We start from the raw sequence: 14,444 nt of genomic DNA, 5'->3' as shown, positions 1-14,444 counted from the left end.
TCCAACTGCCCCAATAATGAAAAAGTTCTTATGAGTTATCTTATCTTCCCATATAGGAATGTAAACAGTTTAACTTTTTAAAATCCCTTATAATTTGCTTTTCCTGTTTACCTTTTTATGCTTTGCTTGAGTCTTGTATTTGAAAGCCAAATTTTCTATTCAGTTCTGGTCTTTTCATAAAGAATGCCTGAAAGTCCTCTTTTTCATTGAATGCCCTCTTTCAGGAAATAATCAGTGGATTCTTTCAATTTCTATTCTACCTTCTAATTCTAGAATACCAGTGCAGTTTTCCTAGATAATTTCTTAACAGATGTTGCCTATCTTTTTTTTTTGATCATGGCTTTCAGGTAGAGCAATGATTTTTAAATTATCTCTCCTGTATCTATTTTCCAGGTCAGTTGTTTTTCAAATGAGATATTTCATTATCTTCTATTTTTTCATTCTGTTGGTTTTGTTTTATTGTTTCTTGATTTCTCATGATGTCATTAGCTTCCATTTGCTCAATTCTAATTTTTAAGGAATTATTTTTTTCAATGAGTTTTTGTACCTCCTTTTCCATTTAGCCAATTCTACTTTGTAAGGAGTTTTTTCTTTAGTGAATTTTTGTGCCCCTTTCTCCATTAAGCCAAACCTGCTTTTTCAAGACATTCTTCTTCTCACTGACTTTTTTGTACCTCTTTTTACCATCTGACCTAGTCTGTTTTTAAGGTGTTACTTCCTTCAGTCTTTTTTTGTGTCTCCTTTACCAAGCTGTTAATTTTTTTCATCATTTTCTTGCATCCTCATTTCTCTTCCCAATTTTTCCTCTCCTCTTATTTTATTTTCAAAGTCCCTTTTGAGCCCTTCCATGGCCTGAGACCAATTCATATTTTTCTTGGAGGTTTTGGATGTAGGAGCTTTGACTGTTATCTTCTTCTGAGGGTATGTTTTTTTGTTTTTTTGTTTGTTTTTTGTTTTTTTTTTTTAGTGAGGCAATTGGGGTTAAGTGACTTGCCCAGGGTCACACAGCTAGTAAGTGTTAAGTGTCTGAGGCCAGATTTGAACTCAGGTACTCCTGACTCCAGGGCTGGTGCTCTATCCACTGCGCCATCTAGCTGCCCCCTGAGGGTATGTTTTGATCTTCCTTGTCACCATAGCTTTCTATGGTCAGAATTTTTTTCTGTTTGCTTATTTTCCCAGCCTATTTCTTGAATTTTAACTCTGCAACAGTAGGACCCTGCTTTCAGGGTAGAGGGCACACTATTTCAGGCTTCCAAGTTTCATGCAGATGTTTTCAGAGATACTTCTAGGGACCTGTAAGTTTTCAGTTCTTCCAAGATGGTATGATCTAAGGAGAGGTGTGTTTGCTACTCTCCTGGCCTGTGCTGTGGTCTGTGAGCAACCAGAAGCCCATTTTTCTGCCCTGGAACTGTGAGAAAGGGGCCCCCTCCACTGCAGCCACAAAAGCTCTGATGTGCTAGTGCTTCTCCTTGCCCTGGAACTGCCACCCAGCACTGCAACCTGGATCTGAGTATAGGCAAAGCAAAAGCCCTGCTCCCAGTGCTAGCAAAGAGACACCTATAATCTCCTTCTGACCAGTTATTTGACCCCCTTACCAAACTCTGTGGCCTGACAGTTCCAGAAGCAGTTGCTGCCACTGCTGATTAATGGCTCCCAAGGCCTGATCCTGGTTTGCTGGTGCCAGGTCTGCACTGTAATGGCCTGTACTGGACTGTGCTCCACTCTCACCCTGGTACAAAAGACCTTTCCATCATGATACAACAGACCTTCTAAGTTGTCTTTGGCTCAAAAATTATTTCACCCTGTCCTTTGGTGGGTTCTGCTCTAGGAATTGTCTTATGGCATTATTTAAAGGTATGTGGAGGAGTTTGGGAGAGAGCTCCGGTGAGTAACTGCTTTTCCTCCACCATCTTGGCTCTGCCCCCCTAACCCCCTTCATAGATTTTTTCCTGTTCCAACAAAAGTCATGCATACAACCGTGTCAGAAGCCAGGAAGGATCTGACTGGATAAGAAGACTGAAAAGCCATTGTTGCACCAGCAAAGCCATGAAAAACACCCACATGCACAAAACCACCATCTTTCCTGCCTTTCTACTCTCAAATAAAAATCATAAACCATTTAACTAAGTGAAACGACATGCTTTCTTTTCCCGTTTTCACACTTTTAAAATATGTCAAGATAAAAATCTCCTCGTTTGGGTTTTCTATAATTATCACATAAATGTCTGGCAAGCGCTCTTCCTCCTTTCACCACTTTACAAACATTCCCTTTCATTTTTACACTAAGTTTACAAGTAATTATACTGCCTTTGTTAAGTCTTCTTGTATTCTGATGACATGGGTATACCCACACACAACAGAGATAAGACTGTGCATAAGATTGCCACCAACTATTATCATTTAAACATTATAATCAATGTCCACTGCAAATCTGGGAAAGCCCATGGCCTTGTCTTCAATGGACCACCTTTTTTAAAAAACAAAACAAAACATTTCTCTTATGAACTTAACTACCCCTGTGTCAAATCAGTTAGCACTAGGCTAGGTATGCCTATATGCTCACTTAGCTCAGCATTAAACAGGACAAGTCACAATTATTTCAAAATAAAGCAGATGCATTTTTTTCTAGATATCTAAAATTTAGTAGAATCAGAAAAACTGCTAAATGCAAAAAATGTCAACTGAGGAAATAACTGAAGTTTTTTAAAAGGTACAATAATATCTGCTAATATTCCCTTAAGTTAAGGTCAATTTCCATCAAAAATTCCTTGAAAATATGCCCTACAAAGAGTTAAAATTCTAAGAGGCATTTCTCACAATGTTTACATTTTCTAACTACACTGCCAGATGGATCTGGATTTCAAACTCTTACTAGATAAACTATGAAAAAATCCTCCCAGGATCTTCCATTTAAATATTTGGGAATTGATGCCCTCTGTGCAAAGTTGGAATTTAACTAGCAGCAAAAATGTTCCACTGGAGAAAAAGTGGTTGTTAAAATATGACTAAGAGAAAGAGGTCTGTAGGATGCATCAGTAGGGTGTAATGGAAAAAGCCTAAGCATCAGAACCATAAGACCTGAGTCCAAATCCTACCTCAATCCTTTCTACCCATATAAACCCATTAGGGGCCCTGGCCCTGCCACTGACTAAATAAGTAAACTAGGTTAATTCATATAAAATCTGCAGACCTAAGTTTACTCATCTATAAGAAAAATATGAAAGGCCTATCTGGGGTCAACATCCCAAGATGGCATAGTAGCTGGAGTACTGGATAAAGTCAGAAGACCTGGGTTCAAATCCTCTTTCAAACAATAACTGTGTGATCCTCAGCAAGTCCCTTAGATTCACTTCCTCATCTCTAAAATAAAGGAATTAGGGGCAGCTAGGTGGTGCAGTGGATAAAGCACTGGCCCTGGATTCAGGAGGACCTGAGTTCAAATCCGGTCTCAGACACTTGACACTTACTAGCTGTGTGACCCTGGCAAGTCACTTAACCCTCATTGTCCCGCAAAAATAAAATAAAATAAAATAAAGGAATTATTCTCTAAGGTCCAATCCAGTTCTGTGATCCTAAATCATAGTTCTAGGTTATCCACATCAAACTGCTTGTATACCACAAGCCTATCAACAATGGATAAGGAGAATTCTCCCATTTTCAGTTCATGGGCATTTCCCCAAAGACTTCTTAGGCTACCGGGTCAAAAAGTTTTAAAAGAAAGCATCCTTAAAAAGATGACCTCCAGCAACCATCAAAAACTAGAACAAAGGAAAGTTTTATTCTGCCAAAAAAAAAAAAAAACAGCTCAGAAGGAGTTGCTACCTCAGGCAATAGCTCTCAACAAGCCCCTTTAGGATAAAGGGGATAGATGCTTCCTGAGAGGGCAAAAGTCAGGGTTATGGTTATATCTTCTAAAACATCCAACAGGAGAGATAACTGAGAACAATGCCTATGGTAGATAAAACAAAGGGATTCCCCTTCTCCAAATGGAAACCTTAGAGAAACCAAATTGAAATCTCTAAACCTCAATACAGCTTCAGTAAGAGTTACTAATGAGCAATGAGATTAACTATTCCTTTGCCTTCCCCTGGCTACAAAGGCCTTGATACAAATACTTAGGAAGAAAATGAAAATGAAAATGAAAAGATAACCTTGAATAGGTACAGTGAGTGCTTAGAATGTAGAAGATACTTAGTAAAAGTTTGCTGAACAGTTAAAAATAGTTTATTGATTATTCAGTACTGGTCAAACTATTCATAGAAAAGTGTATGAGCAAACCCCATCAAAGGTCATTAATCTGTTCCAAGAAAGCCAGATGTTAGACAAAATAGTAATAGAAGGGCCAGTTAGTTTCCAGAGGAAAACTGTTATGAATGGGCCATACATGGAAAACTTAAAATAAAGAGGGGGGTTGGGTAGAACAAGACTAATGAGTTGGAAAGCAAAGCAATGGATTTGTTTAGGTAAAGGTCTGCCAGAAAGGTGTGTCCAAGGGTGTGTCTATGTGTGTTGAGGGGGAAGAGCATAGAGAACACTGGAAAGAGAGAGGGGCAGAAGACACATTAGATGCCCTTGCAAGGTCCCTGCTAGCCTTATGAGCCCTCAGATAGCCAGAGGGAAGAAATAAGGAACATTAGTAATCCACAAACTGGATAATCTACCTAAGGTGGCCAAGAGTAGATCGTACACAGGAAAACAACAAAAGAGAACAAGGAGGCCCAGAGAAAGGTAGGGGAAATGTTTTGCCTTAGAGAATCAATCATGAAATGTTACATCTCCAGAGAGTTCAGCACCTAAGAGTCTTGCCCGAAGCTGGTTTTATAAAGAATAAGATTTGTCACAGCTGTCAGGAGTGTCAGACTCTAGACCTTTTTTCTATCATTTTCAATAGCCCTGATATGACATCCAAGAGTCTGACAAACTAGAAAGTGAACCGTGAACAATAGGATCCTTAAGAGAATCCAGCCAAGAAGACAAGAAAGGATTGTAAATGCTTGGGGGAAAGGATGCATACTCCTGAAATGCATCGTGTGCTTTTAGGACAAGAATAATCATAGGGATTCCAGAGATTTAAACATACGGGAACTTCTTGTCAAAGCGTATGATCTGCAGAAGTACCAGAGCAGCACATGAGGCACTATACACAGAGCTGTTCCTCATCCTCCAGGAACTTATAACCTAAAGCAAATTAAATATATGATACTGTAAAGATACTAACAAATCCAGTACTATACTTTGTTTGGAAGCCACCCAACATTCAGGACAAGGTAAGAAAAAAGTAGCAACCAAGCCCAGTTTGTCACTGGACCAATAATGGGCACAGAGAAACCAACGATGGGCTGCCAGAACAAATTATAGCCCACCCTCCCCACCCCTACCAAAAGAAAAGCTACCTGTCTATGCCTGGGAGAACAAGACAGTCACAAAAAGAGCAGTATTTCACGGATAATACACAGAGCTTGAGACGGTGAGAAAAGCACTGGAGAAGGAAATACCACTGGTTATTCCTCAGGGGCCTTGTCATTCTGTTACCCCCATGACTGAGCAGATGCAAAGTCACCATCCACTGATCAATTAACAAATATTTACTTAGGGCCTATTATCTGCCTCCTGGGGTCTATGAGGTACAAAAAAAAGTAGCATCTCTGCCCTGCCAACACCTGGCTTACCCTCTAGCCTGACAGACACCTAGGGCCAGTAAAGGGAAGTTCATCCATTACAAAGGATGACTGGGACAAGGGCAACCATTTCCCCTTGCCTTTAATCTACAACTTTAGCTCCGCTATACACACAACCAACTCTGTGGCACCTTGGTCAAGTGTCAATCTTAAGCAGACTTAGGGAATACAAAATCATTTAAATATGTTTTTTGGTTCCCCCTTATTCAATCCAAATAATTTCATTAGGAGGGAGGGAGGAGTAGCTCCCCTACTAATCCAGACAGAGGCACCTTCTTGAAAAGATATGTACCCAAGTACTCCCGGCATGCTGGGCAGTGGCTGAGTTTGAAACGGTCTGTGTTCCTGGCTGCAAGATGAGCAGCACCCCGCAGCTGCCCCGGATGTGGCAGCTCTACCTGCTCAATACCCGCATCTCTACCTTCCAGAACTGGCCTTTCACGGAGTACTTGCGCCTGCACCCTGGAGTGGATGGCTGAAGCTGGGTTCATCCACTGCCCAAGTGAGAAAGAGCCTGATTTAGTCCAGTGCTCCCTCTGTTTCAAGGAATTAGAGGGCTGGGAACCAGATGATGATCCTATGTTGGAACATAAAAAGCATTCATCTAGTTGTGCCTTCATCAGCATTAAGAAGATGGAAGATTTAACACTCAACGAGTTCCTGAAACTGGACAAAGATAGAGCCAAAAACAAGATTATAAAGGAAACCTCCTGGAAAATAACTGAATTTAAAGAGCATAAAAACGAAGTACAGCATGAAATAGAGGAACTGGCTACATTGGAGTGACGTCTCTCTTCTTAATACCTTATCCCACAGCTTCAACATTATTTCTGAGGCCTGTTCTCCAAATATTCGTGTGGAACTCCTTAATGATGCCTTACAGCAGAAGAGAACTTTGGGAATTTTCAGTTAGACTTTCATCACCTATTTTTTGCTTGAAGATGGTACCAGATGCAACTTGATTCCATATTGTCCAGCTAGTGTTTATGGAATTGGTGACTTCTATCTTTTTTGAGCAATTTTTTTTTTAATTTTTGTATTTTTATATTGCTGTCCCCTGGCATTGCCAACTCCTAGATAAAGACCTGGGTGAGAAGTAGAAGGGACCAACAGCACTGAATCCATTTTTACATTCCTATACATGGCTGATAAACTTTCTCAGAGCTAGTATTGTTTATAGTTAGCATTTGCAGTCTACCTTTCTATTTCTGTATCTTGGGATTTGAGGGTGAAAATGTTCTGTATAGAGGTAAATTAATAATCTCATGGTAAATATATATATATATATAAGTAGTTAATTAAGACTATATAAAAATACTTTGGATTTATATTGAACCATTTTTACATTGTACACAAAACGATTTGAATATTAGTTTATTTATCATAATGGCCTTTTGAAGGTACTGTTGCTTTTATTTTATCCTATCAGGAGTACGAATGCTTCCAATGCAAGACCTGAATGAAATCATATCACTTAAAAAGATCTTTCAATGATGCCATGTGCCAGTCAAGGGAAGTTCATCCATTACAAAGGATGACTTGGACAAGGGCAAGTTTCCTGGGGCACTAAGAGGCAAAAAAACTGGCCCTGAGTCACTCAGCCAGCAACCAGTGAAGACTAGACTTGAACCCAGGTTTTATTGATTCAGGCCATCTCTCTCTTCCCTCAGCCATGCTAAAGCAAAAACATAGTGAAGGAGGGAACCCTGATTCAATTTTCAAAACATCATACACTTGAATATATTCCATAGTCAAATTTGCAAAAAAAAAAAACAGCAAAATATACTGGAAAGAACACTGGACTTGGCAATCAGAAGACCTGGATTTAAATGCCAAGTCTGCCATTTAATGGGTAAGTCATTTAATGCCTCTGGGCCTAGGTTTCTGCATATATAAAAGTTGAATGAGATGACCTCCAAGGGGCCTTCCAGACATTACACTCTATGATTATTCACTGTTTAAGCTTATACTCTAGAAGCAGATCACTGAGACGCTAACAACATAAAAGATAAGCCCATAATCTAGCTCAACCAACAACATCATTAACCTTTGGCAACATACTTGAGAAACAAGGAATGAGGATCCAGTGGTCAGCTTTGTCAGCAAATATTTTTCAAATCTTAAAACCGTTTCCACTGACCCTAAAACTATGACTAATAATGAGTTTTCAATTTTTAAAAAAGCACCCAGCACCCAGGCAATACCTGATAAATTAGTTCAAAGAGAATAAGCAAAATCACGGGCTGACATACTCTGTTTGTCACCTCCCACCCCCACCACAATACCAGACCTACTGCTGACATTCCATCAATGTGTATGTGTGTGTGTGTGTGTGTGTGTGTGTGTGTGTGTGTGTGTGTGAGTTCTTCTGCACATACATTAAGGAGGGCCCCATACCCTCTTCTATGTAAGCATCAAGACAAGCAACTAAGTCCAAATGATCACTTCCCAGAAAATAAAGAAGGCATCAATCAATGATGAATCAACACGGAATTTATTAAGTACTTACAATGTGGAGGAGCTATGCTGGGGATTGACGGGAACCAAAGAAAAAGAGCCCCTCTCAAGTTTACATTCTAAAGGAGGAGACAACATACAAATAAATCTGTACATAGGAGATAAGTACAGAGGAGATGAAAGGCACTAACTGTGGGGACCTAAAAAGGACTCCTTCAAGAGGAGTCTTCAAAGGAAGAGGGAATGAGTTACGGGTATAGCCAGGAAGCAGCAAAGGAGACACCACAGGAAAAGTGGTTCCAAGGAAAAACAGATAATCTCATTAATGTAAAGAATTCATTGTTATTTGAGGTTTTTATGACCCCATCTTTTGGCTAGAATTAAAAAAAAACAAAACTTGGCATGCACACTGGCCTCTGGGGCTCCGCAAATGGCACAGTGCTCCACCCACTGGTTGTATCAGTTGCCATGGCGCTGGTCATCACCACTCGCCAACACCTACATAGGCCTGGAAAAATTATAATGATTGGAAGCCTAGTGAGGGCAGTCATGTGACTGTCAGAGCGGCCAGCCAATTGGCTGGGGGCTGTGTGTGGTCAGCCTGAGGTCTGCTGGGAAAAAGGGAGGGTTTTCCACCATTCTAGCTTGAAGCTGAAAGGCGACAGGACGCTGCCGTGTGTTCTCAGCTGATTCCTGGGTGGTGGTGTTGTTTAGGTTGTATAATTTCCCTTTCCCCATTTTATTTCCTTTCCCTTGATCCTACTGATCCTGTTTGTGTGTGTGTTTTTTTAGTGAGGCAATTGGGGTTAAGTGACTTGCCCAGGGTCACACAACTAGTAAGTGTTAAGTGTCTGAGGCCGGATTTGAACTCAGGTACTCCTGACTCCAGGGCCGGTGCTCTATCCACTGCTCCACCTAGCTGCCCCCTGTTTGTGTTTTTTTTAAGTTCATTCTTGTTAAAATAAATCCTGCTCTGTTTTGAGGGAAGCTGTCTCCTTCCTTGCCCCAATATTGCAGTGAGCCGCTTAGCTAACACTTCCCAATTAAAAACTGGTCCCCAAATCGGAGAAAAATCACAGGTGATCAAATGGAATCACAAGGTAAGAATATGAGTGAGATGCACTACCTATTTATATGTCTTGCTGCCAAGCTAAGGAAGCACAGGTTAAAAGCCCTTCTGCAAATAGTATTCATCAAGGGGAGATGAGAGAGACAAGAGAGACAGACACAGAGAGACAGAGAGAGAGAGTGTGTGTGTGTATGTGTGTGTGAGTGAGTCTCCACTACCACCACTGTACTAGACTCTCTTCCCAACTTAAGCAAGCTAATGAGACACTAAGGCATTAAGTATGACCTAAGAGACTTAGGAGAAGCAGCCAAACACTGGAAGCCCAAACACCATCCTCACCCCCATGATTCTGGCTATATCCACCCTTGTCCTCCTCCTTCCTTTCCACAGGCTCCCTTTTCTGAATCAGGGAATGGGCCACATATCTATAGTATCTTCTACACATGCATCATGACTCCCAGGTCAAGAGGCAGGTTCTGGAGGGGCATTCCAAAAAGACAACTTCCGGAACTTACTCAAACTCTCAAATCATCCTATTTTTACCAGCCAACTATCTTTGTACTAACCAGCATAACCAGTTTTAAGCAACCTTTATGGGTCTTTGATTATTTACCAAATTGACTCTGCTTATATTGCAACCACAGTGATTCAGAGCTTCCTAGAATTGGGTGCACTTGGACAGGGCTCTGAAGAATAGGCAGGATTTCAAGAGACCAAGAGTGTTAGAGAGAACCAGGCACTCCAGACACAGGGGAACATAAAAAATCAGCGACACCAAAAGGACTAGACCAGCTTGGGGAGTAGGTAATCCAGTCTTACTGAAAGTGATGAGAAAAGGAAACCCACACAGAGAGACCATCATGACCAACTTAAAGAGTTCTTAGCTGAAGTCCCTCAGTGGACATAAGAAGAAAGATTTACTCACACCTGCCTTAGTAATGCCAGCATTTTATTTGTGTGTGTGTGTATAAACACACACATATATACACATACATACATACATGTGTGAACACATGCATGTACACGTGTGTGTATACATGTATACACACATTTATTTAGGTACCCCATCCCTGTGTATGTGTATGTGTATGTGTATGTGTATGTGTATGTGTATGTGTATGTGTATGTATATGTGTATGTATATGTATATGTGTATGTATATGTATATGTGTATGTATATGTATATGTATATGTATGTGTATATGTATATGTATATGTATATGTATATGTATATGTATATGTATATGTATATGTATAGATACCATTCCCTTGGTAATTTTCATATGCTACCCTGGATTGCTATTTATCTTTTTAAATTAGGTATGCCACCTTTCAACCCCTCAATAAGACACATGAGAACAGGGACCATGTTTCTTGTGTGCCATAGCCTAATAAAGTCTTTGTATTATTCCAAGGAAGTTCTGAAATAGCCCAAATAATAATTATTTTTATTGTTTAATAAAAGAGAAGGCCTGAGAGTGCTTAAAATGGACTAAAGTTAAAAGGTCTCAGGAATTATGTGGAGGGGGAGTATAGGCAACTAGAGTAGATGGTATTTTCAGACTATATTTCTCAGCGTTCATTCCTTCAACAAGTTTTGATTAAGTACCTACTATGTGACAGGCACTGGGAATAAAAAAATAAAAATCAAACAGTGGAAATCTCAAGGAGTTCCCATTCTCCAGCCTGCATTGAGAATATACTCAAACCCCACTCCCTCTTCCCATCTCCACAGCACAGCACCCTCAACCAATCAGCTTGAAGGACCTCCCCTTCTGGGGGAGGAGGACAGGAAGTAGGAGATGAGGCTGGCTTCTTGGCTCTGGTCTTTTTGGTTCCGGAACCTCGGGTTGGTAGCAGAAAGGAAAGGACAAGAAGGAGGCCAGTCTGAACCCTAAGGGAGAGAGGCTTTTCTTTCTGTACTTTCTGTATTCCACATGTTCTCTCTTAACCCTTTAATAAATGCTTAATGCCAAAAACTGGTGCTGATGTTTCTAGCTTATAAGTAAACCTTAGCTAGTTCTCCCCCCACATTGGAGGTAGAAACAAGGCGACCACACCTTAGATTTTAAACCTCACACCTCCCATTGCCTTGGATATGCTAATAATAATATTACTGGCATTTACATAACTCCTATAAAGCATTTTATATACTTCAACTTATTTGTGTCTCAAAACAACCATGTAAGACACGTACTCTGGCTACTGTTGTTTCTCCTTCATTTTTCAAAAAGGACCAATGACATCACAGGTGACGACTTGCAGGGAACTGGATTTAAATGAGGCAGAGCTGAATAAAGTCATTAGCCTCACTCTCTTTCAGAGTCATCCGAGTCCAGTGGCAGGACAAAAGTCAAGATGACTGGCTCTGGCCACGGATTCAGTAGATGACCTTGATATCTTCGATGCCTGACCAAGCTTTAAGTGCTTCACAGTTCCTGCTTCAACCACCTTCAAGGCCTCTGGAACAAACTGTTCTCACCCAGTCATTCTGCTGGGAGAAGTCTTCCCATGCTTGGGGTAGACATTTCCCTAACTCCCCAACAGATGTGAGGCTGCCAGTTACCCTCAACCTGGTTTGGCCCACCTGCCGAGATGGTTTTCCTGGAATATGGCCCATGCTTCTTGGAGCCAGAGATGAGAGTTGGGTGATAGGTGGACAGACACCCAAGCTAGAGGAACAGCCCTGAAAAGGGCCCATGAAACCCTCACACCAAAGGAGCTGGTCCTCCTGAACACTCTATACATCCCACTATGGCTATTATGATACCACTTGATAATATAAGGAAGCGGAGACATAAAAAGGTTAGTGACTTCCCCACAGTCACACAGCTAGGAAGCGACCCAGCTGAAATCTAAACCCAGATTTTCCTGACTCCAATTTTAGCATTATGTGTAGCCTTTGTTGCCTGACTCTAATAAGACAAGGGTCTACCAAACAGACACACAGCAAGGGTTGAAAATCTGTTCCGCATCACTATTTTAAAAGTCAAAGTGTGCCTTTTATCTCTTCACTCCTCCCACTACTTTTCAAGAGTGTTACTAAATATGGCGGTATTGCTCAACTTTGCTGCAACACATTTAAAAGTAAATATTGTAATTGGACAGACTAACCTTAGATTAACTCAAAAGGAAGTAACTCCAATTCCCTTTGTTTATTGATCATCCTGGCCCCTCCAGGTACTTGCGATACTGTCCATAAGATGCATGTTTGATTACATTAAACTTCTTTCACCAGGAGAGTTTACTTAGAGTTCAGCATATCCATCACATGAATAGATGACAAGCTATGCCTTCCCAACAAAGTTGTACCTTTCGGTTCTGACTGAATAAATACACTGATATATTGAGGCCTAAAATTGTTCCACAATTATAGAAATTCAGAGAAAGAGGACTGCAATATGTCATGTGTCAAGAAAGGTTAAGAAATATATTCAAAAGATGGAGATAAACATGATTTAGTGGCCTGAGAACTCAAACTTATTTCAATGCCCACAGAAGACCTATGGGCTAAAAAAACAAGGCTATCAATTAGGCAAATGGAACTGCCTGACAAAAGTACACTGATTAACCAATGTTCTGTGTTGTTTCACAGTAAAGACCCACAGAATACATATCAAAATCTTGTGAACTCAATGCCAAATTGTATAAAAACAAGAGCCTCACGCAAAATCATATTATATGTTAAAAATTTTAAGGGATATCAAAAGTTTTAAGATTCATTTTGCCAATAAATTACTTTATTTTTTCCCCAGTTGATTTGCATACCAATTTGCCTTTATTCTGTACATATATACATATAGAATACATATATGTGTGTGTGTGTGTATCTGTCTCCATTTGAATGTAAGCTCCTTAAGAGTAAGGATTGTTTCATTATTCATATTTGTATCCCCAGGGCTGAACACAGTGCCTGACACATCACAGGCAATGAATAAATTTATGTTTATTGATTGACATGACACTGGAATATAAGATTGTGGAGTACACCATAATATAGAGGGCATCAAATGTGGGACGAGGAGCAATAAGGAGTCACCAGAGGGCTTTTAAGAGCAGGGGTGACATGACCAGATAAAGAAAGATTAATCTGGAAAAGGTATGAAGTATGACTCAGAAGGGGAAGAAAGCAGAGTCCGGAAGACCAGTTAGGAGACCACCAAGAGGTGATGAGAGTCTATCTGTACTAGGATGGTAGCAGTGAAGATAGACAAGAGACAGAAGAAATCATGCATAGGTTGAACTAATAAAATTCAACACCTACTTGGACAGGGGTGAGGGAGACACATCAGTTACAGATACCAGAAGGCTTCTAATGTAGATAGTGTTACTGACAATGATGTGAGAGAGGGTCCGAGATGAAAACAATTACTTACGTTTTAAATATGGTAAGCTGAGGTACCAGATGGACGCCTAAACATGTGTTTGACCTCAGGAAAAAGATCAGAACTGAGGATATAAATTTCAAAGTCATCTGCCTATAGATGATCCAGTGAAATGAGAAGTAAATGAGAACATGAGAGAAAAGGACATCAGAGAAAGCCTTGAGTAACAATAACATTAAGTCTCCTAAGGAGTCAGAAAATAGAAGAATAGTTAAAAAGAGAAGATAGTGTTTCCATATGGAAGAAGTGGTCAACCTTATCAACAACTTCAGAGGATTAAGCTTTGGACTGTAGATTTGAAGATAATGGTGTCAAAAGTGGTCCTAGATGTGTGTGTGGGGCAGGGAAAGGCCTCATTGTAATCAGGGATGAGGTCATGAGGAAGTAGAGGCATTACATGCAGAATACTTCTTTTCAGGAAGTGTAGTAAATAAAGTGGGGGAATAAAGACAGGGTAGACTTGATAGAATGGAAGGCCCAAGGAAGGCCCATCATTTTTTAGAATGAGAAGTCCCATACATGTCTCTAAGCAAGTGCTAAGGGTTCTGTGGAAAGGAATAGATTCAAAATGAATAAGAGAAAAAGAGTCTAATAAATCTCCTTTCTCCTTCTTCTAATCTACTCTCCCCATAAGCAACAGCCATCACAGTCAACCAACTGGTTCACTTCTTACCATGTATATTAAGCCATCAGTCAAGAGTTCAATGATTGGCTACTGATCTGAGACTTAGTGGATATACAAAAAGGGCAACTCACCCCTCCCCTAGGAAGAGCACAGCTTTTAGTTATCCAGTGTTAATTAGGAAAAGGGATTCCACTCCATTTCCCAATCAGCTGAAAGCTACAAGCACACAA

General features: G+C 40.3%; 1 protein-coding gene and 1 pseudogene across 2 annotated transcripts in view; one reads left to right on the top strand and one right to left on the bottom strand.

Annotated features, from left to right (window-relative positions):
- Positions 1-14,444, bottom strand: part of STK39 (serine/threonine kinase 39) — a 323,317-nt gene that overhangs the window by 265,418 nt on the left and 43,455 nt on the right. The gene's annotated exons all lie outside the window — the stretch shown is intronic.
- On the top strand, positions 6,020-6,464 carry LOC122751593 (annotated as a pseudogene).

The sequence above is a fragment of the Dromiciops gliroides genome, chromosome 3 (assembly GCF_019393635.1).
Source record: "Dromiciops gliroides isolate mDroGli1 chromosome 3, mDroGli1.pri, whole genome shotgun sequence".
NCBI lineage: Eukaryota > Metazoa > Chordata > Mammalia > Microbiotheria > Microbiotheriidae > Dromiciops > Dromiciops gliroides.
The sequence above is the reverse complement of the archived record's forward strand: the minus strand, read 5'-3'. Positions and strand labels throughout refer to the sequence as shown.